Genomic DNA, 25270 nt, shown 5'->3' with positions numbered 1-25270 from the left:
ACCATACATTGGAAAAGGAAAAGAAACAACTCATAGCAGTGCTTGATTTATAACACAGAACACAACTACCCGTATTTTTCACTCTATAGCACGCACCCGACCATAACACGCACATAGTATTTAGAGGAGGAAAACAAGAAAAAAATATTCTAAACGAAACAGTGGATGTATGATTTTTGTGGTTCATGCTGTGGCCACAGACATGTGATCTGACGGTGAGTTTGGGGTAGCCCAATGCAAAAATCCTGAGGATCCATGTGAATCCATGCTTTGTAACTACGTTTTTGCACCACTGTGGCCCCAGGCAACAGTGGGTGCGTGATTTTTTTGGTGCAAGCTGTAGCCATGGACATGCTATGTGATCTGATGGTGAATTTGGGGTGACCCAGTGAAAATATCCTTAAGATCCATGTGGATCCGTGCTTTGTAACGTTTTAAGTGGGGAGGGAAGGAAAAGCACTCAAGGGACAAGGAACACGCATGGGGTGGGTGGAGAAGGATGCTGTTAATAATGCAGAAGAGGGGTATAAGAGGAGAAGGCTCCTCTCCCGCTTTGCTCCTTTAAAGCAAGCAGGCTCTGCTTCTCTCCCTCCTCCCGGGCTCGCTGAAAAACTTTGCTGCTATTTAGCCAGCTGAGTGGGGAGGAGAGAGGGACAGAAAGCCTGCTTGCTTTAAAGGAGCCAACCGGACAGGAGCCACTTACACTTGTGTAAGCGGCTCCTCTCCTCTCCCGCCTTGCTCCTTTAAAGCAAGCAAGCTTTCTGTCCCGCTCTCCTCCCCACTCAGCAGCTCTTCTCCCGCTTTGCTATTTCAAAGCGAGCCCCGGAGGGAAGGAAGGGGAACCATGGATCCTCTGCTCACGACTGCAGCAGATCCCCCCGCCATCCGTAGGCATTCGCTCCATAACACGCACAGACATTCCCCCTTACTTTCTAGGAGGAAAAAAGTGAGTGTTGTGGAGCAAAAAATACAGTACTTTATAATATGACCATGGGGCATCCAGAAAGTATCCCAGGATTCATTGAAAAAAATATGGTAAACTTATTCTAGAACAGAGATGGGGAACCTGTGACTATACCGCTCAAAATCCCAGAGTACTAGCCAGTAACAGCTGTAGCACCACAAGTCCCCCATCACTCTATGAGAGATTAATTTGCACATATTTGTGCAGTGCTGGTTGTTGTTAAAATGGCACTACTTTTAAGGAATTGCATATACTTCCTTCAAACAGCATCTGAAACAACTATTTACTCCTCAGCCAATTGAAACCAAAGAATTAGATCACAGTATAAGCCAGATTCTGTTAAAATATCAAACGATTTCTTGAGAAGCAAAAAGGAGCTATTTATTTGTTAGTTGTTTTGGGCATCATCTGTACTGCCAGAACATATAAACTATAACTGGTCCCTCAAAAACTTCTGCATAAAAAGAAAAACCAAACTCTTTGAATTCTCCGCTTATGTTGCTGAACAGTGCTGAGACACTTTATTTAAACAGTGCTCTAAGAATTCAGAATATATTGATTCTAATGGATTAGTACATCTTTAAAGATTATCTACACAGTATTTTATAAACGTCTTGAAATGTTGTTGTAGGTCCCCCCCCCCCCCGGGATAATAAAATTGGGTGTTTATGAGGGTGACAAGGAGTTCCTCCATCTAGTACATGTAATGCACTATAAAATGTATATTTTAAGGAGGGTGAGGAACAGGTTCACAAATGCTTATTTAAAATGCTCCCCCCTGGCTTAAAAACAAAGAATGCAGAAATGGGGCGGAACAGGCTTATGGATAAACACACAAGTGGCACAGACCAAAAGTTTCATTTAGCAGCCTTCCAAGCAAGGTAAAGGTAAAGGTACCCCTGACGGTTAGGTCCAGTCGCGGACAACTCTGGGGTTGCGGCGCTCATCTCGCTCTATAGGCCAAGGGAGCTGGTTTTTGTCCGCAGACAGCTTCCGGGTCATGTGGCCAGCATGACTAAGCCGCTTCTGGCAAACCAGAGCAGCGCACGGAAATGCCGTTTATCTTCCCACCGGAGCAGTACCTATTTATCTACTTGCACTTTGACGTGCTTTCAAACTGCTCGGTTGTCAGGAGCAAGGACCGAGCAACAGGAGCTCACCCTCTCAGGGACACCTCTAAATTCATACTTGTATGGTAAGTGTACAAATCTTGAGTTGGGAACACTAACAGTTTGATGCCAGGCAGCACTAGAAACTGAGATGTGAAAGCTAGGAGCTGAATGGCACCTTAAACCAAGAATATGGCTGCAATAACGGAACGTCTAGGCACACTTTTTAATAACAAGAATACAAAGCTGAAAATGAATGAACTGCAGCTAAAATATTATGTTCATTTTTCACACAGTCTAGTCCTTCCCCCTGCCCACCCCCTTAATATTCTTAAAAGGGTCTCTTCTCCAGCCTTTAACTAGTAGCTGGAAGTGGGGAGGCAGAAAAATGTCCTCCTTGCCTTCCACTCTGCAGTTTTAATTCAAAATCTTAGGCACAGTAATGTGTCCATTGCTCAGAAACTGCTTGCGCTAATGAAATTGCCTATCACAAAATATGCCTAGAACAATGAGAGTTTCAAACACTGATGCTAGGTGATTTTAGTACTAAAATACACAGGAGGGAAAACTCCACACAACTAAACTCACATCTAAGTGCCAAGGTATGGAAGTTAGTCAAATTTGTTCTACAGCAGCATTTCAGATAGTGGGCCTTGGGCTACTTTCAGAATCGTTACTTACAGTGCCACAGCCCTGCTTCCTCATTTGCCTGTCCCCTGCTCTCCCAGACATGCCTTAGTCCTGTTACAGTGGTACGAACTTAATTCGTTCCGGAGGTCCATTCTTAAGCTGAAACTGTTCTTATCCTGAGGCGTGCTTTCACTAATGGGGCCTGCCTCTGGTGCGTGATTTCAGTTTGCATTTTGGGGCAAAGTTCACAACCAGGAGCAGCTACTTCCGGGTTAGCGGAGTTCGTAACATGAGGTACCACTGTGTTGGGTCAGCACCTCCTTGCATGCTCTGAGAGGAAAGGGCCAGAGAAAGCGTTCAACTTATAGCGAGTGATAAAAAGTTAATATATAACAGCAGCAAACAGGAACAACAGACAGGGAATGGCTAAGGGGACGTGAAGGGAAAGAAGTTATACAAGAAAGAAGTGAATGTAAAATGACAAGGAAGGAAAGAAGCTGACACTGGGGGAGAGTGGGTGTTAAGGTACAAAATGAATGGGAAGAAAAGAAGCTTCATGCCATCTGCCATCCATCTGCCACCACTGGCTGCCCCACTGACGGCGGCTTGATGCACCCCATCTCTATCTCCTCCCACTCAATCCATGCAGTGGAGGTGACTCTGCTTCGTCTCCTCCCCCAACCCCCATCTGATCTGCACTCACCCCACCTGCAGGATCTCCACAGCTGCTGCTTCCCACATCCCCAAGCCTGATCTACACACACCCCACCCCTCTGATCTCTTGTGTTTGCTCCTTCGCTCATCCCCATGCCTGATCTCCAATTTCAAACATTGTGATATATTGTGATGCTTAGCTGCTGATATATCACAATGTTGAAAACCAGATATAGCTCAGCCCTAATCTGTTATTATTTTGTATACCTAAAATTGTTGCTCATTATCTTTTGCTTATTATCCATTTTTTTTTGTTCAAAAATTGCTCTCTACCAGAGAGTTATCAAAATTTTCAAAAGTAGGGGGTCTGTGGCTTGGCTTTTGAAAAAACAGAGGTCCTCAGTAATTAGCTAATTGGGAACCATTGACCTAGATAATAATGAGGTCCTAGAAGAGGAAGACTGTCACAGAAGCTAACCAAAGGAATGAGGGCAAGAGAAGGCAAACTGGAAAAATGGAATAATCAGAGGAAAGGTGCACACAGGTAGGAGCTGCAGGTGAGAGAGGCTGAGGCTCATGTGAAGTTTTAAAAGCATGTGACAGAGGCTATCATGGGCTACTAGCCATGATGACTGTGCTCTTTCTTATTGGAGGCAATATGCTGCTGAATACCACTTGTTGGAAACTGCAGAGCAGGTTAGTGCTGTCCTCTGCTCAGGCCCTGCTTGGGGGTTTCCCACAGGCATCTGGGTGGCGACTGTGAGAACAAGATGCTGAACTAGATGGGTCTGATCCAGCAGGCTCTTCTTATATTCTACTATATTACCAATCCAGCACAATTGCTGGAAATCAAGTATGAAGTAACATTACTCTCTACCTCATTCAAGCCAAAATCAAGTTTTAAGAATTTTAGGTTCTGAAAAAATATTCCAAATCAGAAAAATAAATCTCCATTGTATTAATGGGAAATCTCTCAGGTAGTTTAAAGCATACTGCTTGGAAGTAAATTGAGTAAATCACTGAGATCTTCCATTATGACACACTACTCATAAATGTTCAGCCCCAACAGAGTTCACACGTTCTTATCAATACATACATGAATATTGTCCCATCCACAGTTAACCAGGCAGAAAGCCTATCTGTTTTGAAGTAACATAGGACTTAAACCTCAGATCTGAGAAAGCCACTGTTTCATCAGTTTACAAAAGTGATTCCTTCCCCTGGAAGTTCACAATGATTCCCAGTCACCCTCTCACATTTCTTCCCAACAGTTTTCTTCCTAATTGTTGCTCCAGTCTTTGAACTATGGACCATCTGCAGTCTGTCATGGAACTATGGACCAGCAAGGTCAGTGTTAAATCACTTATATGTGACAATGCTCAAGCTCAGCCCAAAATGAAATATCATAGAGAAAAATAAAATTGGAACCTCTTAGTTTCAAAACTGTATTTTTCAGATACTAATCATGTTAACAATTATGACAAAAAGCACCCTGTTACTTACTTACCAACGCTAAAACAACAAAGTCAGATTGAAATGTCTTGTATCTTACAATGGGACTCATTAGATTGCATGCATACAAAGTTAGAGGACATTAAAACACACAGTCTTGCCATATTAACTTTACCTGCTCTGAGAAGTCAGCACAAGATCAAAGTACAACAACGTGTGCAAACAAATCTATTTTCATCTCAAACACTAGGAACTGGCTCCAGATCAAGTGAATAAGGCTATGAATGTTAAAAAGATATTTTTAGATTCCCCCCCCCCCCAGTATTATATTATTGTTTAGTTAGGGTCCTATCCATATGTTAATTCTCACAATGATTACATCTAGTGCGCATCAGGCTAACGGTATCCAAAATGACCCAGAGAGAGACTCATTCAATACAAGTCTAAATTACTCATGATTGTGACTAGGAACTAATGCAGTTTTGCAAGCTATATGCTGTGGCACAGAACAGCTAGCCAAAAACAGAGCCAGCCTGAATTTAAATCCCTTATCCTGCTGGTTTATAGCAGAAGCAAGAGTGTAATTAGTATGAATAGTGCAATTTGTTTTTATAACTCAGTGTGTTCAAAGTTACAGGGAATGAAATAAGAGATTCAGATTTTCACTAAAGAAAAACTGACTTAGAATCAAGATACCCATAAGCAAAATTGTATTTTTTCCCATCAGTTGTGAAGCATCTCAAGACAAGAGTTCAGGACTAGAAATCATCACCAAGATGGAAGCATTCACCCCGTTTCCAAGGTTATGGTACAATTCCAAAGTACACTCAGAATTCAAATGTATTAATAAAGATAATCTCAACACGGGATGCATTTATGTTCATGTTATCCCACAAATCTCAAGATGAGCGTAGGACAATAAGTGGCAGCCACACAGCTGGTAACAATTGAGGAAAGATGGCTGATGCCCTAGTATTTCATTCCCATGTAATGCCTGAAGAGGACTGTGGCATGTTAAGATGGAATCCTTTCCCATGTAAGTTATGTTTTGTTGTCTGGGGCTGAAAAGATTTGTAGTACAGACTATCTAGAAGGCACCAAGATGGCAAAGCCTGCCATAGGTTGTACATGGGACAGTCTATCAGGTGCAGGAGAGAGAATGAGCTCTGTGCTCTGTCACTAATGTATAGAACCTTCATATTGCAGTTCTATTTAATGAGATGTTCAATGCATCTCTTGTTTAAATTACTATAGATTTTTATTTGATCTTCCATGGTTCTCATTTCTAGATTTATTAGAGATTATGAGCCAATAGATTCATTTTTATGTGGATATACTGCAGTGTAGCTCAACGCCCTGACAGAATGTTTTTATCTCGTAGAGCCACTCAGTACAATTGTTCCCATCGGCAGCACTTGATTGAACAGGTTGGTTTTAATTAATATTGGCACATCTTAAATATTAGAAGTAAATGGAGTTAGCACTGATTAACAAAAAGCTAACCCATTCAGGCACCAGCTAGATAGATCTCCTATTCACAGAACAGCATCTCTGTAACCAGGCCTTTATTCCACACAAAAATTAGAAGTTTCTCTGCCTTATTAGGACTGACTTCTAGAACAGTGTTTTACACCAGTTCAGTTTACTCTGTGATCTTTACAATTCAGTTCGGTCCATTCCGATAGCTTAAAATGGGAAAACGTAGGTAACAGCTACCAATACCTTATATAACCCAGTTGCATCATGCAAAACATGCTGTCAGTTCAGGAATTTATTTGTGCTAGGACTCACTAGACTTTCCAAATTACTCATCTAAACAAACCCTGTTCATTTAAATAAAAGACTTGAAATGCTTAGGCTTCCAGCTCCAGGAAAATTAAAAACAGTTTTGTAGATCCATTCCCCTACAACAGAGGAATACTTTTATGCAATGTTGAATAAAGTCAGTAAATTAACGGATACTGATGTATATCCTTAAATATTTTGCGTAGAAAATGATGCAAATCAGTATAAAAACAGTTACAGATAGGTAGCCGTGTTGGTCTGCCATAGTCAAAACAAAAAAATTCCTTCCAGCAGCACCTTAAAGACCAACTAACTAACTTAAAGACCAAGAACTAACTTACCGTATTTTTCGCTCTATAGGACGCACTTTTCCCCCTCCAAAAATGAAGGGGAAATGTGTGTGCGTCCTATGGAGCGAATGCAGGCTCCCTGGCTTCAGCGATAGCAAGGCAAAGCCTCCGAAGCCTGCGCTACAGAGGCTTCGCGTTGCTTCCGCTGAAGCCAGGAGAGTCTGCTCTTTGAGGCTGGCGGTGGGGAAAGCAGCGCTTCCCCCATCGCCAGCCCCAGAGGATGGGGGGCAGCAGGAAGGCGCGCGACGCCTTCCCGCTACTCTCCAACCCGGCTTTGAGGCTGGCGGGGGGGAAAGCAGCGCTTCCCCCATCGCCAGCCCCAGAGGATGGGGGGCAGCAGGAAGGCGTGCGACGCCTTCCCGCTACTCTCCAACCCGGCTTTGAGGCTGGCGGGGGAAAAGCAGCGCTTCCCCCATCGCCAGCCCCAGAGGATGGGGGCAGCAGGAAGGCGCGCGACGCCTTCCCGCTACTCTCCAACCCTCCTGTGGGCTTTTGCGGGAGATGGGGGAATTCCCCCACCTCCCGCAAAAGCAGGCAAGAGCCGTGCGCTCTTTAAAGAGGCTCCATGGCTTCTGCAGGCTTTTCTAGGAGGTGGGGGAATTCCCCCACCTCCTAGAAAAGCCCGTAGGAGCCGCGCACCCTTTAAAGAGCGCGCGGCTCTTGGGGGCTTTTCCCCAAGGAGGGAGAAGGGACTGACTGGCCGAGTCAGTCCCTTCTCCCTCCTGCGGGCTTTTGCGGGAGATGGGGGAATTCCCCCACCTCCCGCAAAAGCAGGCAAAAGCCGTGCGCTCTTTAAAGGGGCTGCACAGCTTTGCTGGCTTTTCCAGGAGGTGGGGGAATTCCGCCACCTCCCGCAAAAGCAGGGAGAAGGTCTTGGAGTAGCGCACAGGCTGCGTGCAACCTGTCCACTGCTCCCAGAGCTGCGGGGGGGGGGGGAATCATATTTTTTCCTTGATTTCCCCCCCTGAAAACTAGGTGCGTCCTATGGTCCGGTGCGTCCAATCGTGCGAAAAATACGGTAGTTGGTCTTTAAGGTGCTACTGGAAGGAATTTTTTTGTTTTGAGTATAAAAACAGTATACATCCAACAGTAGAAAGGTAAAGGGACCCCTGACCGTTAGGTCCAGTCGTGGACGACTCTGGGGTTGTGGCGCTCATCTCACTTTACTGGCCAAGGGAGCTCGCATACAGCTTCCGAGTCATGTGGCCAGCAGAGAGTCATGTGCCGAACCAGAGCAGCATACGGAAATGGTGTTTACCTTCCCTCTGGAGCGGTACCTATTTATCTACTTGCACTTTGACATGCTTTCGAACTGCTAGGTGGGCAGGAGCAGGGACCGAACAATGGGAGCTCACCCCATCGCAGGGATTCGAACCACTAACCTTCTGATCGGCAAGCCCTAGGCTCATTGGTTTAGGCCACAGCACCACCCGCGTCCCTCCAACAGTAAAAATCTTAAAAAATTAAAAGAATAGGCATTAGGAGAACCTGCTATTCTGAATGCGAAAACATGCAATAAATCCAACCACTGGAAACAAATAAATAAACAAAAGCAGGTGCCTGGCCACCCAAAGCCTTGAAAACTTTTTCCTGCTTTACAGTGTGTGCTCCAAGGTTAGAAAGCAGCATGAATAATTTTCCACAGGGACGGTTTGTTACAGTATATTCTGGTGTAAAAGTTATCTTGTTTGAACTGTCTTCCTGGTCCTAGTCAAAACAGCCCTGCTTCAAATTCCTTCTGCAACACTATGCTTTGAACACAGATAGTTAAGGGCACAGGCAAGTATTGCGGTGGGGGCACTCTTTATCTGTTATGACCCTACTCCTTTTATTTAATGTATGATGCCACTATACTGTGGTTTCTGCCACAGTTATGCGCAAGAGAACTATAGGATCGGGCTGCCAAAGTGTTATATAAACCCTCACTGCTGTGGGTTAGTATTCAGTTAAGTAGCTAAGATCAAAACAGCTCTGTTAAAGAAGTTAATCCACTGGCAGCTCTAGATTGCATGAGAAGCACAAGATTCATGGATAATGCTCCATAAGGAGCAGGAAGCTTTGCTTGAACAGTTCTCACTGTACAGAATATCAGTGTTTCGTTTGAATTACATTTCAAGTTGATCTACTGTAAAATTGCGAGAGGAAGAAGTGAGCGGGCTTTTATTATTTTTGAATGTAATAATACAAAGAAATAATGTGGTCTGTATCTCCATGATCCATCACTGTGAGCAAAAACGAGTGGATTGCATCTCTGCTTTCATTTAAACTTTCCAAAGGGTTGTCGAGAGGTCTGCATTTGGATCATAGCATAGGGGAGAGGCTTAAACCTTTCCCCTTGCATCAAACTCCTAATGAGCTATTATTTTCCATATTACCCAAAAATATATATAGCCATGGATTATTATTTTGTCAAGAAAGTCTTATCAGTTATTTGCAAAAGTTTAAAAGGAGTAAAGATGTATGAACACTTCAGACCAGAGGTCCCCAAACTAAGACCTGAGGGACTCATTTATGCGGCCCGCAGCAACCCCCGCCGCCCACTCTTACCGGCACTGCGCTGCGCAGGTGCCCACTTTCAGGTCGGAGGAGCACCGGAAATAGCTTGTGCGCATGCGCAAGCATTATTTGCGCATGTGCATGCGTTACTTCCAGTCCACATTGGGGTCGGAGGACGCCCGTGCACATGCGCACAAGCTATTTCCGGTGCTCCTCCGACCGGGAAGTGCGCCGGAAACAGTGTGTGCACACGCGGATGGGCACGCGCTCCCCTGCCTCAGACCATATCTAGCTTTAGTCTCATTGTCCACAGTTTACCTTCTATTGAAAGAGCTGATATCATCCCTTGATCAGCCAGATCTAACTACAGTGGTGCCTCGCAAGACGAAATTAATCCGTTCCGTGAGGCTCTTCGTATAGCGGTTTTTTCGTCTTGCGAAGCAAGCCCATTGACAGCTTAGCGGATTAGCGCTACAGCTGTCAAGCGGCTTCCAGCGATCAGCTGTTAAGCGGCTTATCAGCGGAACAGCTGATAAGCGGCTTAGCGGCTTAAGAAAAGGGCGGAAAAAGCGGAAAAAAACCAAGGGGGGATGCAAGATTTTTTTCGTCTTGCGAAGCAACCCCATAGGGGAATTCGTTTTACGAAGCACCTCCAAAACGGAAAACCCTTTCGTCTAGCGGGTTTTTCGTCTTGCGAGGCGTTCGTCTTGCGGGGCACCACTGTATTTCATGGTATCTTTCCCAGCCACTGCCCTTTCCCTCATTATGGAAACTTTCTACATAACAATTTTGCCAAAACATGCCTATTCACGATACACCTCACTAATGTTTTTTACTATCCACTAGGAGATGAAGGCTGGTATAAAGTATAATTAATATGAATTAGAAGCTATAGAGTAGGAAAGAGATACTTGTTCTAGCCTTGCACAGGCTCAGACACATCCATTTCATCATAAAGTTTCTTCTGTCTTCTATTATTATTCTATTAACACGCATACAATTATGAAAATGCAGCTTTACTTTAGGAAATGTTTTCTAGAGGAAAAAAGCTGAAGCCACCAGTCTTAAAAGGAGGAAATACATATATAAAAGATAATGTGAAAAGATTAGTACCAGGGCAATGGGGGGGGGGGACTAGAATGAAAAGATAAGTTGCAAAGTACACAGGTGCCAACACACCCTTATTTGTTCAGAACTCAACCAGCAACACCTAGGAGAGCAAGGAACTCAGAATGTCTGGATGCAAAAAGCTATATGGTACTATGGGCTACAAGAGAAATGAAAGAGAAATAGGGAAAGTGTTTGGTAAACTGAAATAACAAGGTTGGTGGAAAAATATAGGTGATGCTGACCAGGTATGCATGCCTAGAGCCAAGGCGGTAGACTCAAGGACACACAAAACATACTACACACTCAATGCTACCTTGATTGACACTTGGCCAGCTTATGATTGCAACATGATGCAACCAGAATGTATTTTAGAGAGTTATCTGCAACTATGAGAAACGAAATGCCTCTTGGCACAGGCATATCCACAGCCAAGCTGTTACAACAGGACTGGAAATATGGGCCAGAAGTTATAAAGAATGCCTGCCTAAACCAAGGCTGTTCCTTCTCCCTTCACTGGCTTGGCACGCATTCATCTCCAAAAGGTTGTACCTGAAATGGAAAAGTGTAAAGGAGTTGTTTTGTTCCTTCTTTAACAACAGCCAGCTGCAAAACTGCACTACTATATTCCTTCTTTAACAACAGCCAGCTGCAAAACAGCACTACTATATTCCACTGGGCAGTAGTTCTTAAAGGAACTGCAACATTTCTGAAATGTGCAAAAATATGGTTGGTGCTTAACCACCATCAACATGGCTTAATCAAATGCATGCAGAACTCAAACAGATCCACATGCTGAGGCAAAGATACACTGAACAGATCACACAGCAAAACAATGAGCAATCATCTCATTGCCTTAAACATAAAAATGAAATGGGTCTCCAGTACTGCATGTACATTACAGGCCATTTGTTATCATAGATATCATTTGTTATTGTTGTTGTTTAGTCGTTTAGTTGTGTCCAACTCTTCGTGACCCCATGGACCAGAGCACGCCAGGCACTCCTGTCTTCCACTGCCTCCCGCAGTTTGGTCAGACTCATGTTTGTAGCTTCGAGAACACTGTCCAACCATCTCATCCTCTGTTGTCCCCTTCTTCTTGTGCCCTCAATCTTTCCCAACATCAGGGTCTTTTCCAGGGAGTCTTCTCATGAGGTGGCCCAAGTATTGGAGCCTCAGCTTCAGGATCTGTCCTTCCAGTGAAAACTCAGGGCTGATTTCCTTAAGAGTGGATAGGTTTGATCTTCTTGCAGTCCATGGGACTCTCAAGAGTCTCCTCCAGCACCATAATTCAAAAGCATCAATTCTTCGGCGATCAGCCTTCTGTATCACAGATGCATCCATGTCTCTCCAGCTTTCTAACTGCAGTCATGTTCCCATGATTGGCTGCTGTGTAATTAGAAGGTTCTCATCATCAAATTTGTAGGAAAGCAGTTACAAGCAGAGGTGACAGAATATAATGTATTTAAGGTCACCCAATCACATTTGTTAGTATAAAATTTTAATAAAGTTTAATAAGTACTGAAGTTGTGAAGAGGCAAAAATGTTTGGAAGCACCTTTCTGTATCTGGAAGTACAGTGGTACCTCAGGTTAAGTACTTAATTCATTCCGGAGGTCTGTTCTTAACCTGAAACTGTTCTTAACCTGAAACACCACTTTAGTTAAAGAGGCCTCCCTCTGCTGCCACGCCGCCAGAGCACGACTTCTGTTCTCATCCTGAAGCAAAGTTCTTAACCCCAGGTAATATTTCTGGGTCAGCAGAGTCTGTAACCTGAAGCGTATGTAACCTGAAGCGTATGTAACTAGAGTATAGTATATGTACCACTGTATAGTGTGCTGCATAGCAACCAATTAATATTTTACTTAAAACTGAAGACATTAACAGCTTGAAAATGCAAAATGCAAAAGAATATATCATAATCATAACCTGATCAGCTTTCTCAGACAGCAGGAACAATGATTCAGTCCTATTGATAATTGTGCCTCAAGCTATGTAGTACTTTCCAAAAGATATAGAGACCTGAACAACTCCGTAACATAGTTTCCTGACATAGAACTGAGATTCCTTATGACAATAGGTCCATACAACAAAACTCAGGTCCTGCAAGAAATTGTTACCAAGGAAGGTGGTCAACAAATGCAAGAAATAACTAAAGTATTAAATAGGTGAGTAACTTTCTTTACTAAAAATTGTAAACAGAGAGGGACACAGAATTACTGGTTCCTTATTGGGAAGGTTTAACTGCTGAGCCATGCTTGTGCCTGAAGAAAACAACAGACAGTCTGCCAGTTCAGCACAATTGCTTCTGTACCCAAGAATGCTTTAAGCTAACCTGATGTGTCAGCAGTCTTTAAGGTTCAAAATGTCACCAAAAGGCACAGTAAACTAGGCAAATCACATTGTGAGAAAGTTGTCCTCCCCCAGTCCAAAGAGTGCCTATTTTGAAATGCTGATGAGCTCACACAAGAAACAGGCAAGGCTTTATTCCTAAAGGTTTGTCTCCTTTTCAAAAGATACAAGAGGTGATGCACTCAAGGAACAATGTTTGTTCATTTGCCACAACCAGAACTGCAAGCAGTCCCACATACCTGTTAGAATCATCTCACAAGGAAAGCTCACATCCTTGTATTTCACTGTTAAGTAATCCACTGGTTCTAGACTTAAGAGTTGATTCACACATGGTTGCCATCACTTGGAGGTTGCAACATCTAGTGAAGACATCAGTGTGTGAAAGCCATCAAAGATAGAACTTTTAATTTACCACCTCACATTAAGTCCAACAAAAGTATTTGAAGTGGAGGCAGAGCACACATTGAACTACAACCAAGCGGTGAGAAATTGAGGATTGTCAAGTATAATAGGACATTTAAAGGAATATGGTAAGCCCTCTCGCACTTCTGCTGCAAATCATTTTGAGGTGAGTTGCTAGGGCTACCCAGTGTGGGCTAGATAGGCTTATCTATATTCAAAACCTGCATCTCAGCGCTGAGAGATGCGCGCCTGTGCAACAGGGAAGTCAGATATCCTCTGATCTCTCAAGACGAATGCAGGCATGCAAAGCAAGCAAGCCATGCGCGCAACTACTCATACCCAACTCGAACCCTTGTAAGATACACAGCAGAAACATTAACGAATCCTTCTTCGCCATGCACCCCCAAACCACCACATGCTGAATTCAAACAAAGAAGCTAGCCAACCAGTCCCCTCTCCTCCCCGCCAGCCCAGCAAATCCCCAGGAATCAGGAAACAGACGAACGCAATGGCCCCTGACCCAAGCAGTCCTCACTTAAAGATAAAGCGATAAACGATCAGTAACGGGACCCCCTTGCCCATGGCCAACGTGGCAGGATGGCCGGCCACCTTGGACCTCGGACCTCCTCGCTTTACTGCATCCCCCGGGGCTTAAACCCCCCCCCCACAGCTCTGTGCCAGCACCACCCCACCGTCGCCACGCGCCCCTTCCACCTCGTGCCCGGCTCCCCAGGCTCGGGTCGCCCGTCCGCGCCCCCCCCCCCCATTTCCCCGCGCTGGTGCTACTCCGGGGTTGGCGGGCAGACCGAAAAGCTGCCCCCAAGACGGCCGGCGGCCACCCCTTTCTGCCGCGCCACGTGGCTCCAGGAGCCCCGAGAGAGGACTTTGCCTCCCGCCTTCCCAGCCGGGCAGCCGAAGCCCTCCCTACCCGTTGCACGCAGCGGCACTCACACGACGCGCTCCTGCCCTTTCCCCACGCCGCGTCTCTCTCTTTCGCGTCTCTCCTTCCAGACAGTCTCCCGAGCGCTACTCGCAGGCGCTCCCGCCCCCTCACGCACTATAACGGGCCGGGCGGGGAGCCTGCCTGCGGCGAGGAGGAGGAGCCGAGAGGCAAAGGGCGGGCTTTTGCGCCGGCGGGTCAGAAGAGCGGCTTGGCCAGCTGGCCTCCCCCACCGACCGCAAAGAGCCAGCGGCTTCTCCTTATAGGAGAGAGAGAGAGAGAGGCGCCTTTGTGTGAGAGAGGTTGCCTGAGGGGGGAGCCTTTGTAGCGGGGGCGCCGCTCGCGAGGAGAGGCGGGGAAATATCCACCAGGGGCAAATGGAAAGTGGCGTTTCTGCACGTAGAAGGTGGCGGCGGCGTTGCCAGAAAGGAGCGGGGCGGCCTCGGGTCTCCCTGTGGCCGCCAGTGGGCTCCTCAGTCTCGCTCAGTAAGGGGTCGACACAAGGGCCCCTTATTAACTAGTATTTAAATATATATATATGGGGGGGTGTTCTGGGGCTTCAGCAGCCCACCTAAATGTAACCTCTGTCTCCCTCCCGAGGTACTTTGTATATGCTCAGAGGCAATTCCCACACACACACGCCCTGCCCACTTCATATTTTGCGGGGAGGGAGCAAAATTGGAAACTGTGCTTGTGATACGGTAAGCCGTGACTTCAATGACCGCCCCCCCCCCCTTTTGGCAACTGAAACTCAGTCAGTAAATGTGCTCCTTAGAAGTTAGCACACTGTTCCGTTTGCTGCAGAGGGGCAGGTGGATCCCTGCCCTGAGGGTGTCTGAGCCTAGCACTCCGAATTGCACAGAAATTGTGACACCCTCCAGACCGGTGCCGGATTTACTTACAAGCTATAGCTCAGGGCCCCGCTCTCTTGGGGGCCCCCCAAAAGTATGCTTCTTCTTAATTGAATTTCACTATTAATATACTTAATAATTGTATTTCAGTTCAACAATTACTTTGATAGAATCCATATTCTGTTATGTGCAAATGGCTTTAGATACCTATTAGGCCCATAAATTACCACGTAGCATATATTCAACACAAAAAACAGCAGCAATTTGTTGTTGACAAAGGGCCCCATTACCTTCAGTAGTTTAGGGCCTCGTCAAACCCAAATCCGGCCCTGCACACACCCTCCAGACATCTGTGTTCCCTGCAATCGATGAACCTGCAGTCCTGAACTAGGGTCCCATTCAGAGCAGTGGGAGTTGCTTCTTGAACAAGCATGTCTATGGTTGGTTTTGGTCACTTACATTAAGGACGTAAAATCAGATCAAAGTCCACAGTGCCAAAGCTGGGGAAACCAGGTAAAGAATATCTACGAAAGGTGGCCTGAGAGCAGGAACAATCTCTCTGAGTGCTATTATTCCGTTTAGGGAAGCTTTTAATGTCTGATGTTTTATCGCTTTTTTTATTATTATTATAATCATCATTAATTCTGTTGTGAGCCGGCCAGAGTGGCTGGGAAAACCCAGCCAGATGGTCAGGGCATAAATAATAAATTATTATTATCTCTGAGGGAATGAAATGTTTGGAAATGATCTGTACAAGAGCAACAGCGTCTTTATTTATTTACACATTCATACCTTGCTCTTTAGCTAAAAAGTCTGCCAGGTAAACTTACAAAAATCAGTAGTAAGAGAGCCCCTGCCCTCAGTCTCATAATCTAAAGGACATGATGTGAGGAAAGAGGGATGGGGAGGGTAGAAGAAGAAAGCAACCCCAGACATCAATTATTAGAGTTATTACAATGCAGTTATATAATTCTGTATTGGAGATTATCCCCTCTCCAAGAAAATTCTTCACCCACCCCAGGCAGATCTGGGAGCAAAGCAGGTCCAGGCAGAAAGAGCAGAACTGCTCCTGCCACATAGGAGCAGACACTAGACTTGATGGCGGTTGGAATCCTTACAGGAAGAAAATGGATGGAGCTGTCCTCTTCCCTTACCAATGACAGTACTGGTTCTCTAAATGATACAGTACACAACACCATAGGGGAAAGGGGAAAGGTAAAGGTACCCCTGCCCGTACGGGCCAGTCTTGCCAGACTCTGGGGTTGTGCGCCCATCTCACTCAAGAGGCCAGGGGCCAGCGCTGTCCGAAGACACTTCCGGGTCATGTGGCCAGTGTGACATCGCTGCTCTGGCGAGCCAGAGCTGCACACGGAAACGCCGTTTACCTTCCCGCTAGAAAGCGGTCCCTATTTATCTACTTGCACCCGAGGGTGCTTTCGAACTGCTAGGTTGGCAGGCGCTGGGACCGAGCAACGGGAGCGCACCCCGCCGCGGGGATTCGAACCGCCGACCTTTCGATCGGCAAGCCCTAGGCACTGAGGCTTTTACCCACAGCGCCACCCTCGTCCCCAGGGGAAAGGGTAGGAACTCATATAATACATTAACATTTCATATAACATAACATTTGTGAGAAATCAAAAACACTCCCTTTTTTCAAGCAGCCATGATGACTTAATTTGCATGCATTTTGCAGAACTGGCAAAGCTGACGGGGGAAATCCAAAACCGACGAGGAAATTTATACAATATTTGAAAGATCATTGTAAGCAATTAACAACACTAGTAGGGTTATCTGAAGATTTCTAATGAGACTTTTTTTACCTTTATTTATTTAAATTTTGAGGGATTTTGTGATAGTCTTATTAGAATTGGAAAATATATAAAATGCTTTGATATAAAGGTTAACTTTGAAAGCCAAGAGGTGGGAGGGAAGGAAGTTGATAGGCTCTAAAGAGCCAAAGAGGTAAAGTGGACAATAATGATGTGATTATATATGTTTAAATGGGAAATTAATAAAAATTATTTAAAAAACAATTTACATGCATTTTTATAAAACATTTGCAAGGTCCATATGTCACTTAAGAGAAAACATCCAGTTAAATGAGCCATCATAGGCACTTCCCAGTACAGTGTATAAAGCCTGGAAAATCAGGTATTTGTAAACGTGACCTGCTATCAAAACTTAAGAGTAGCAAGATACTGTCACTATGTAAAGACCACTTGAAATACTAAACTTTTCCCGAGTAGTAAGCACACACACTGGCAATCAGGGTGGAATGTTGTTTGCCAGTACGTGATTTCCATGTGTGCACACACTGATCAAACAATTGTCCGTACAATTGCCATATAGTGATTGTGCTTTCTCCTAACCAAAAGAGTTTTCTGTCTATGAAACCCTAGACAATTAAACAGCTAAAGTATTGTGTAGCAAGAAACAATGGGTAAAACTTATTTTTGAGATGCATTACAATTCTTGTCAAAGTGCTGTTTGCCATGAGCTCTCTTAATTTGTGATTCACCTGTCATTGTACCCTGAAATTGACTAAGGCAGACCAATTTTGCCTTTCCCAGAGGATAAATGTTTAATATCTTGTCATTTGCTCCATATTAGAAAGAAATGGGGAACAAATCCAGTGACACTAAACAGATGGGAAACGGTTCTTCTGCCACATCAAAGGGAAAAGTCATCCTTCTACCAGGCATGATCATTCAAGGTACGCTTCATAAATGTTAAGGCACTTAATGATGCTGAGAAATAGAAACAGAACCTTGTACATTGGACAATAACACAATTATTTTAATCCAGGGATTATAACCATTCCACTCACCCACTTTTAAAATCATATTACGTATAGACATAAAGACTGGTGGGTTGACCAAGGTTCTTTTAAACATTTATTTGAATTTTAAGTGTTTTACTCCTCGGTATTGCATCTTGTGCAGAATTTTTAAAAGATATTAATCCCAAGGCTTTACTACACTTTCCCCCCAGACCTGAGAGACTGTACTGTACTTGAAAGAAACGTTAATTGCCATTAGGTGCTGGCACAACCATTAGACATCTTTGAAAACTGTTGAGGCTGCTGCATCTTTGAGGAGGGGCAAGTAACACTCATCCCCATCTCGTCTCAACATTTTGCCCATACACTTTGGCCATTTTGCTAGCTCTAGAAGAGCTGTTTCAATTGCTTGCTAATTATAAGGGTGAACTTTGGACAGACCTAAAAATGCTGAGGACTGAAGCACGGTGGTGCCTCCTGGCCTGTGGGAAAGTAAGCTTGAGATCACTCTCATAGTTTCTATGTGTCATCAGGTGGCCAAACTCACTGCCTCAGGGTTCTTTCATTCTAGAAGGCCAGCACATGCAATCAAGTATGCTGATAGAGTCTCAGTGTGAGTTAGATACAGCTTGGCCAATTTTCGTCAAAAGGTTTCTTTACAAAGAAATACTCCATTTTTATTGTATTATATTGGGTGACATTTAACTAGGTTTTACTCAAAATAAACCTAATGGGAGGAATTCAACACTGAGCTCCTCTGATTTTTGCATCAGCACAAGCATTTCTGCTTGCCAGACAGAATTATCCCCCTTCCCCTTCTAGGCATGTGAACTAAATGGTTAGGCACCTGCTGTTTACATTTTACTTGTATTAATATACTGGTGCAGCCATGATAAACACAATGTTAAACACAAGCACATGCATCTTCAGATGGAAAGGTGCATTGAAAAGCTTTGGATGGAAAAGTGTTGTATAATTTCGCTAAAGAAAATAACTATAAATATGTTTTTATTGCAGCTATTTATATACCACTTAATCACCAAAGTTGCCAAACAAAGTTTCTCAGCTACTTCACACTTTTGGGAATAATATGGTGGTGTTGGGGGTTGGAGAACCATGAAAGCTGCTCTGAGTTTGTTAGAGGAAAGATGGGATTAAAATATTGTAATTAATAAAATATAAAGCATGTCTGAAGGAGACTGAAAACAGGGATCATGTTCCTCTGAAATTATCAGCTGTTTCCTCATGCCTAGAAAGTATTGAAGAAGTTAGTTAATAACAATTTCAAACTTTTTGTGTCTCACCCCCTCATGGAAATGCTGTACAGTATCTCCTTTGTTTATAAGTGTTGACATTAAAAAGTTGTAGACTAATAATTCCTATGTCTGGAGACAGGACTTCCTTCTTGCTTTTCACTCAATGTCAGGTAGCCAAAGGAGACAGTGAAGACATGTAGGACTTCATTACATCTTTAATTTGGCAACAGTATCACTTCACTCCACTCCAAAAGTTTGCCCTCTTTCAAATTCAGTTCATTTTGTTTAGGGGGAAATTTGTTTATTTGTTTTTAAATTTATAAACTTACAAATTGCCCTACTAATGCTTATGCACCAGGAGCTGAGAAATAAACTATACAATATTGCTCCAAACCCATCTCCATTGGAGATGGGGATTAGGGTGAGATTGAGATATTTTTTCATAGTGTGAGGGTTGGAGGGAAGTAGTTTGAAATTAAGAGATACTAGTTGTTGTACAGACTGGATTTATCTCCATATTGGCAATTGATGGGTGTAATGTAAACTCTGCATTATAATCTTCATATTTTGTATGGGAACTGGTGCATAATGGCTTGCAATTACTAGAAAAAATTCTAGTAAAGACTTGAAGAACCACCTGCTTGATTTTTTTTGCAAGATGTGCTATAGTACATCCCAGTTTTCTAATGCACAATCATGTTATTAAGATACAATTATATCTGTATCTTATAAAACTTATGTAATTTCTCCTATCTGCAGCATGTGCCTAAATCCTCTGAAACCATCACAGTCATGTAGTGAACAAATAATGCATGCAAAGTTGGCCTATCACTCACATAAAAATACCTCAGCTTTCAATAGAGGTAATTAAATTACCTTCCACAACCCTAGCAATAATTAAATGCAGGTGCCTTGTGTCCTATTTGCATGCAGAAACATTGTGCTTTTCTGCCCAATGTTATCAAATGCAGATCCTAAACAAAACAGGATCCCAGGAGCACTTGTTACTCCTGGCTTTCCATCTCCACATATGAAACTATATTACTATATGATTTAATTAGGCAGTTCTAGTGATACTTTGAGCTGATGTGTTTGTTTAGTCACCAGATGATAAAGAGATGCTATTGTAAGATGCTAATTGCAGAGTAATAAACTTCCTTGATTGTTCAGAGAACTACCAACGGAAGAAAATCACCATTGCTGATTCAAAATATACAAACTTTTTGTTGGCCGTTTGTTTGATGTTTTTATACCCTGCCCTCGTAAAATCATTACGTGAAAATCATTCATTACCTAAAAGGACCAAACATCTAATGTTGCCTCTCCCGAGTATTTCCTTAATTAAGCCAGATTAAAGCAAAGGCTTCAGGTACTTTTTTCTATTGTGTTTTCTACCTACTATCAGCTTAACAAACATTTCCTCACTGAAGAGTAAGCCAATCCTTGCTGAGATCTTATCACAGAATTGCCCTTAAGTCTCTGTATTCACATACTGATGTCTCTGGTTTTTATTTATGCCACTGCCTGTCAGGTGGACGCAAAGCAGGCTTTCCCCCCATCCCTTCACGCTGATAAGATTTAATATCTGTTGAGCATTTACTTCATAATTCAAATTTTTTGCCACATAGGTGAGGCAACTAAAATATAGAATGGAAAAGAAAATATCTGTGTGAGAAACAGCAAGTTCATCCAGTTCTAAGAAAATCTTCTCTCAGGTGATCCTAATATCTGTGTTCCTGAGTAAAGAAAATCAATCAATAAAAATATTGCAAGTATTGAGCTGAAACAAACATGTTTTGTGCATATTTCTTTACCCCTTTCAAAAGGATGTATGACTGGTGGAAAGGAAATGTATCCCTACTGCCAAGACAATTTGATCAGTGCATAAAGGTAGAACTCAGCTGAATGGTCCAGGTTTCAAGTCAAAAGCCAGACAAAAGCTACTTTCTGTTTTAAAAGGAACCTTCCACAGAGAGTTAATCCTCACACAATCACCATGAATTCCTCATGTGATCACCACTCCTTATCTACTCCCCTGATAAGATTAAAAAATCTGGACTGATTGGTGGCAGTTTATAACTGGGTACCTCAACCTGGAAGAAAGGACCACATTTTTAGGATGTACCAGTATCTGTATAACAGTATTGTATTTAACCGAGGGCAACACAGACAAGTGCACAGAACATAGGAAGCTTCCTTATCCCAAGCCTTATCCCAAGTCAAACTACAGGTCCAACTAGCTCAGTATACCCCACACTGACAGGCAGTGCCTCTCCAGGAGATTCAGGCAGGGGATTCAAGGACTGAACCTGAGACATTCTGAACATCAACTACCTACGTCATGGAATGCAATGCAGGCAAGTGTGTGGATTGGCAAAAGAGGGACGGATCATTCTGCAGGCCTGCTATTTACTTGTTAGATGGGCCCGCTTTATGAGTAAATAGCAAAGTTAAAGAATAAAAATCTAGGTCAGTATCTTTAGGAGGCTTGTTGTATCATACATACTAAAAACAAAATGTGCAATGCTTACAAACACAAATTTAAAACAGCAGTTAACTCTCAACTTAGATACCTCATACAGGCACCCAAGCACATTTTTCTGCTGCTACCCTGCAACAGGCCAACAAAATAAATAAATAAATGAGTACACATGGCAGTGGCTTGATAAATCAGTCAATTCATTAGGATAAAGGCTGAGTGTCCTGTATGAGTGGGATACTGGTGGCCACACCCACTTTTGATCACACCTTCTACTTGCATGTGGTCCTAGAGCCAAAAAAATCAAATCAAAGCTGACTCTTGAAGTTCTATCTCTTGAACACAGCTTTTTCTGTTTCCCAGCTTTTAATATTCTGTATATAGGATGCGAAGTCATATTGCTGCATGTATACTGCTACTAAGAATGATTTCAAATACACTGGTGGTGTTTCTTGTGAAACTAAGCAAGTCTGGTCCTGGCCAGCAATACCAGGAGTCAACTCCTAGGAGCCAAGGTCCCTTCGCTCCCCCCAATAAAATATTTGAGTGGGCTGCCCCCCAAAAGTTGATGGGCATTGCCATTCAAATGGTGTATGTGTGCCTCATCTTGTGATCAATTATATGGGGTGGGACTTACCTGCCTCCCAAATATTTTATTCAAGATGACACCCCTGCCAGAATGGAAAGCTAGTTAATGGTAGTCATCACCATTGTAATAATGTATTTCTCTAAATATCGACAAAACACTAAATATCTGCAGATCTTCATCTATTGAACTCATGATTTTCAGTGATCCATGAGGGATCAGGCACTGTTTGGGCATCAAAGTATTATAAGCTGATCATTGTAAGCTGGCCGATATAAACAGCTTCTGTTGTTTCCAATGGGCAAATTTCCCTTAAAAATCAGAGTAAGTAAATGACAATTCACCCCATATGTGCCAATGGTGCAATTACTTTTTCCACCTCCTTTCCTGATGGCTTGCAAAGGAACTGGCACCCAGACTAAGACACAGTGATCTTGCCAGCTCCATCTTTCCCCCCACAAAAATATATTGCTTGTATTCTTTTGCCTCATTTAAATGGTGGGCAGCACGTTTTGCTAGAATCTCTAATGCTGGCAGAGCTGGTGTGATCATTTCCTCCATAGGGATGCTACTGACAGTGTTCCCAAGAAGAAATACATGTGGAAAACGTGTCAGAACTGAAAATCAGTGTCCATGTTACAGCTTAAAGATCCTCAGGCATAAGCCAATTGCAGGTATATGGTACCCCACTCCTGGACCTTTCCTGGGAAGCCATGGATTTTTATTTCTGTCACAATAGTTTCCACAAGTATTCCTCCATGGGATTCATTCCAAGAGCACTCTTATAGGGCAGAACATTACACTGGAATTGGGTCTCAGTGTAAACTCTGGCACAGGAGTTTTGTGACTGGCTTATAGCACTGGCAGTTGGGCATTGTGCCACATATATAGTTATTCCAGCCAAGGGGCATTCCAACTTTGTCTGTGAGTAGTGGCCATGCATGAGAACAAGCAGAGGATTTTCAACTGGGAAAATCAGATCTAGCAGCTGGGAGCATGCATGATTGACAGCCAGTAACTAGCTAAGCAAATAACCAATTACTATGTGTGAGTAAGAATCATGGCTTCACTTTGGGACATTATCAGTCAGGAGATGCATCACTGATGGGAATCACCAAGGCATAGATTTTAAGCAGGCTATTTTGTCAAAATGTAATTCTCTTTAGTGCTTCCGAGAAGAGAGCCAGATTACCTGTTTATTGGGCATTCACCCCGATTTACTTGCACAAAGTTTATGCTAACTAAGTTTGGTATTGGTATGAGCTTTCGTGTGCATGCACACTTCACAGATCTGAAGAAGTGTGCATGCACACAAAAGCTCATACCAATAACAAACTTAGTTGGTCTCTTAAGGTGCTAATGGAAGGAATTTTTTTTATTTTGTTTCGACTACGGCAGACCAACACGGCTTCTTACCTGTAACTAGTTTATGCTGTGGTTGCACTGTACCACTGGCCATCAGGACTAGCCCACCCATGAGGCAAGCTGAGGCAACATCATCAGGTGGCAGAATTCATTGGGGCAGCAGAGTCTGATACCAATCCTTCTTTCCTTCTTGTTCCTGATGTAGATCTTCCCTCACCAGTTCTTTCCTGGTGGGGAGGGAAGTACCATTTTGCCAAATGTATAGGGCTGGCCCTACCCAGCCTTCTTTGAACATTTGCTCTGAAATATTTCCAAGGAGGTTATGTGACAAAGAGCATTAATTCTGCATTCATTATTGTGTGCTGTTTATACATATTTCCATACTTTTCAGTGCTTTCCCCTGTTCCTTTCCTAACCTCAAAGGTCCCTTAGGAATGGATTTCTTGCAACTAAAGCAATAGAGTGCTTTAATCCACTATAACTGTGCAAACTTGAATTCCCCAGTATGCGCTGGAACCTTTCCTGCAAAATGCTGACAGTCTGCAGACACTCTGAAAGTCTGGTTGGAGATGATAGATGTAAAATTGTATTATAACTTACCTGCCTGTAAGTTGGTATCAGGTGAGAGTGTTGCCTATTGTGGAAAGTTAAGTGCTGTACGGAAGAGTCCTCACACATCCTTACTTACTGTAGTTCACTTCTTCTCAGGGAGAAAAGAACTTAGCATCTCAGTTTCTGAGGGAACTATTTCTGGCAAAGGAAATCAAACAGTAGCTGTACAAGACAGTGTGTGGGTATTAATTGCACAGATCTCAAATTGCAGTTATCTAAGGTGGGGGCTCATCTTTCTTTGACTATGCTGCGTAAACCAACTCAATCATATTTCAACTGGAATTTGAACAGTTCTTTAACAGAGCATGATATGCCCATATAACGCAACAGTGTTAGTCTAGCACTGGGGAGACCTGGGTTCAAATCCCCAGGCAAACATTAACTTCACTGGGTACCTTGGAGCAATCACTTTCAGCCTAACCTACTTCACAGGTTGTTGTGAGGAGAAACTGTGTCAGAGGTGAGCCACATATGCTGCCTATACTATACAGCACTTCTACAGGAAAAAGGGAAATCAAAAGCCTGCTGCATGCTTTCCTTGATCCTCCTTCCACTGCAGTTAGGCTGCTGGGTGGGGGGCAGCCTTCTACTGTAGGCAGTAGAAAGCTTTTTTCAAGTCTAATTGTTGTACAGGGGTACTTTGTGGGGAGGATTTCCAGCTGGGGAGCAAATGGTTAATTCTTGAATCTAATTAAAATACAGTAGTGTGTCTCTGTTCTTTACTCTGTCCCTTCTATTGCTGGCCTCTCTTGCCAGATATCAGTGTATCTCATATTCTTTATCAGCTACTCTTCCTAAACAGCAGTAATGCATATCCCAAACTGGCTGTTACAGGGGCAGGGTGTGTGTGTGTGTCCTGTCCCCAAGGTTGTTGTCACTGAGCAAAGATGGGAGACCTCAGTCTCAGGAGCCAGATGGGGCCCTCCGGTCCTCTCTGTTAGGGACCAGGAGTGAGATTCCTCTTCATCAGCTAATAGAGGCAAGGACTCCAAACCAAAGGGCATGTGGGGTCAGCCTCAGAGATGCAGCTACCAGAAGAAACAACAGCTACAGCTGTGAGTATTTTTTGCTCTATAAGACTCACTTTTTCCCTCCTAAAAAG

At 43.5% G+C, this 25270-nt stretch overlaps 1 protein-coding gene and 1 long non-coding RNA gene across 5 annotated transcripts in view; one reads left to right on the top strand and one right to left on the bottom strand.

The window, feature by feature from the left end:
* SLC16A1 (solute carrier family 16 member 1) overlaps positions 1–14382 on the bottom strand; it is a 44287-nt gene extending 29905 nt beyond the window's left edge. Inside the window, exon 1 of one of the 3 annotated variants that reach the window (XM_081916407.1) lies at positions 14252–14382. The gene's annotated coding sequence lies outside the window, so the exon portion shown is untranslated. Of the gene's footprint in view, positions 1–13137; positions 13257–14228 lie in introns of those variants that run through there. The other 2 variants (XM_081916408.1, XM_081916409.1) reach the window with 2 other exon arrangements.
* A 165-nt stretch (positions 14383–14547) lies between these two features.
* The window catches only part of LOC309372678, a 35254-nt gene continuing 24531 nt past the window's right edge, over positions 14548–25270 (top strand). The window contains exons 1-3 of one of the 2 annotated variants that reach the window (XR_014169600.1): positions 14611–14726; positions 17702–17804; positions 20755–20916. This is a non-coding gene — a long non-coding RNA (uncharacterized lncRNA). Of the gene's footprint in view, positions 14727–17701; positions 17805–20754; positions 20917–25270 lie in introns of those variants that run through there. The other variant, XR_014169599.1, reaches the window with a different exon arrangement.

This window comes from Podarcis melisellensis, assembly GCF_964234715.1.
Source record: "Podarcis melisellensis genome assembly, chromosome: 6".
In the NCBI taxonomy this organism is placed as follows: Eukaryota; Metazoa; Chordata; class Lepidosauria; order Squamata; family Lacertidae; genus Podarcis; species Podarcis melisellensis.
The sequence above is the reverse complement of the archived record's forward strand: the minus strand, read 5'-3'. Positions and strand labels throughout refer to the sequence as shown.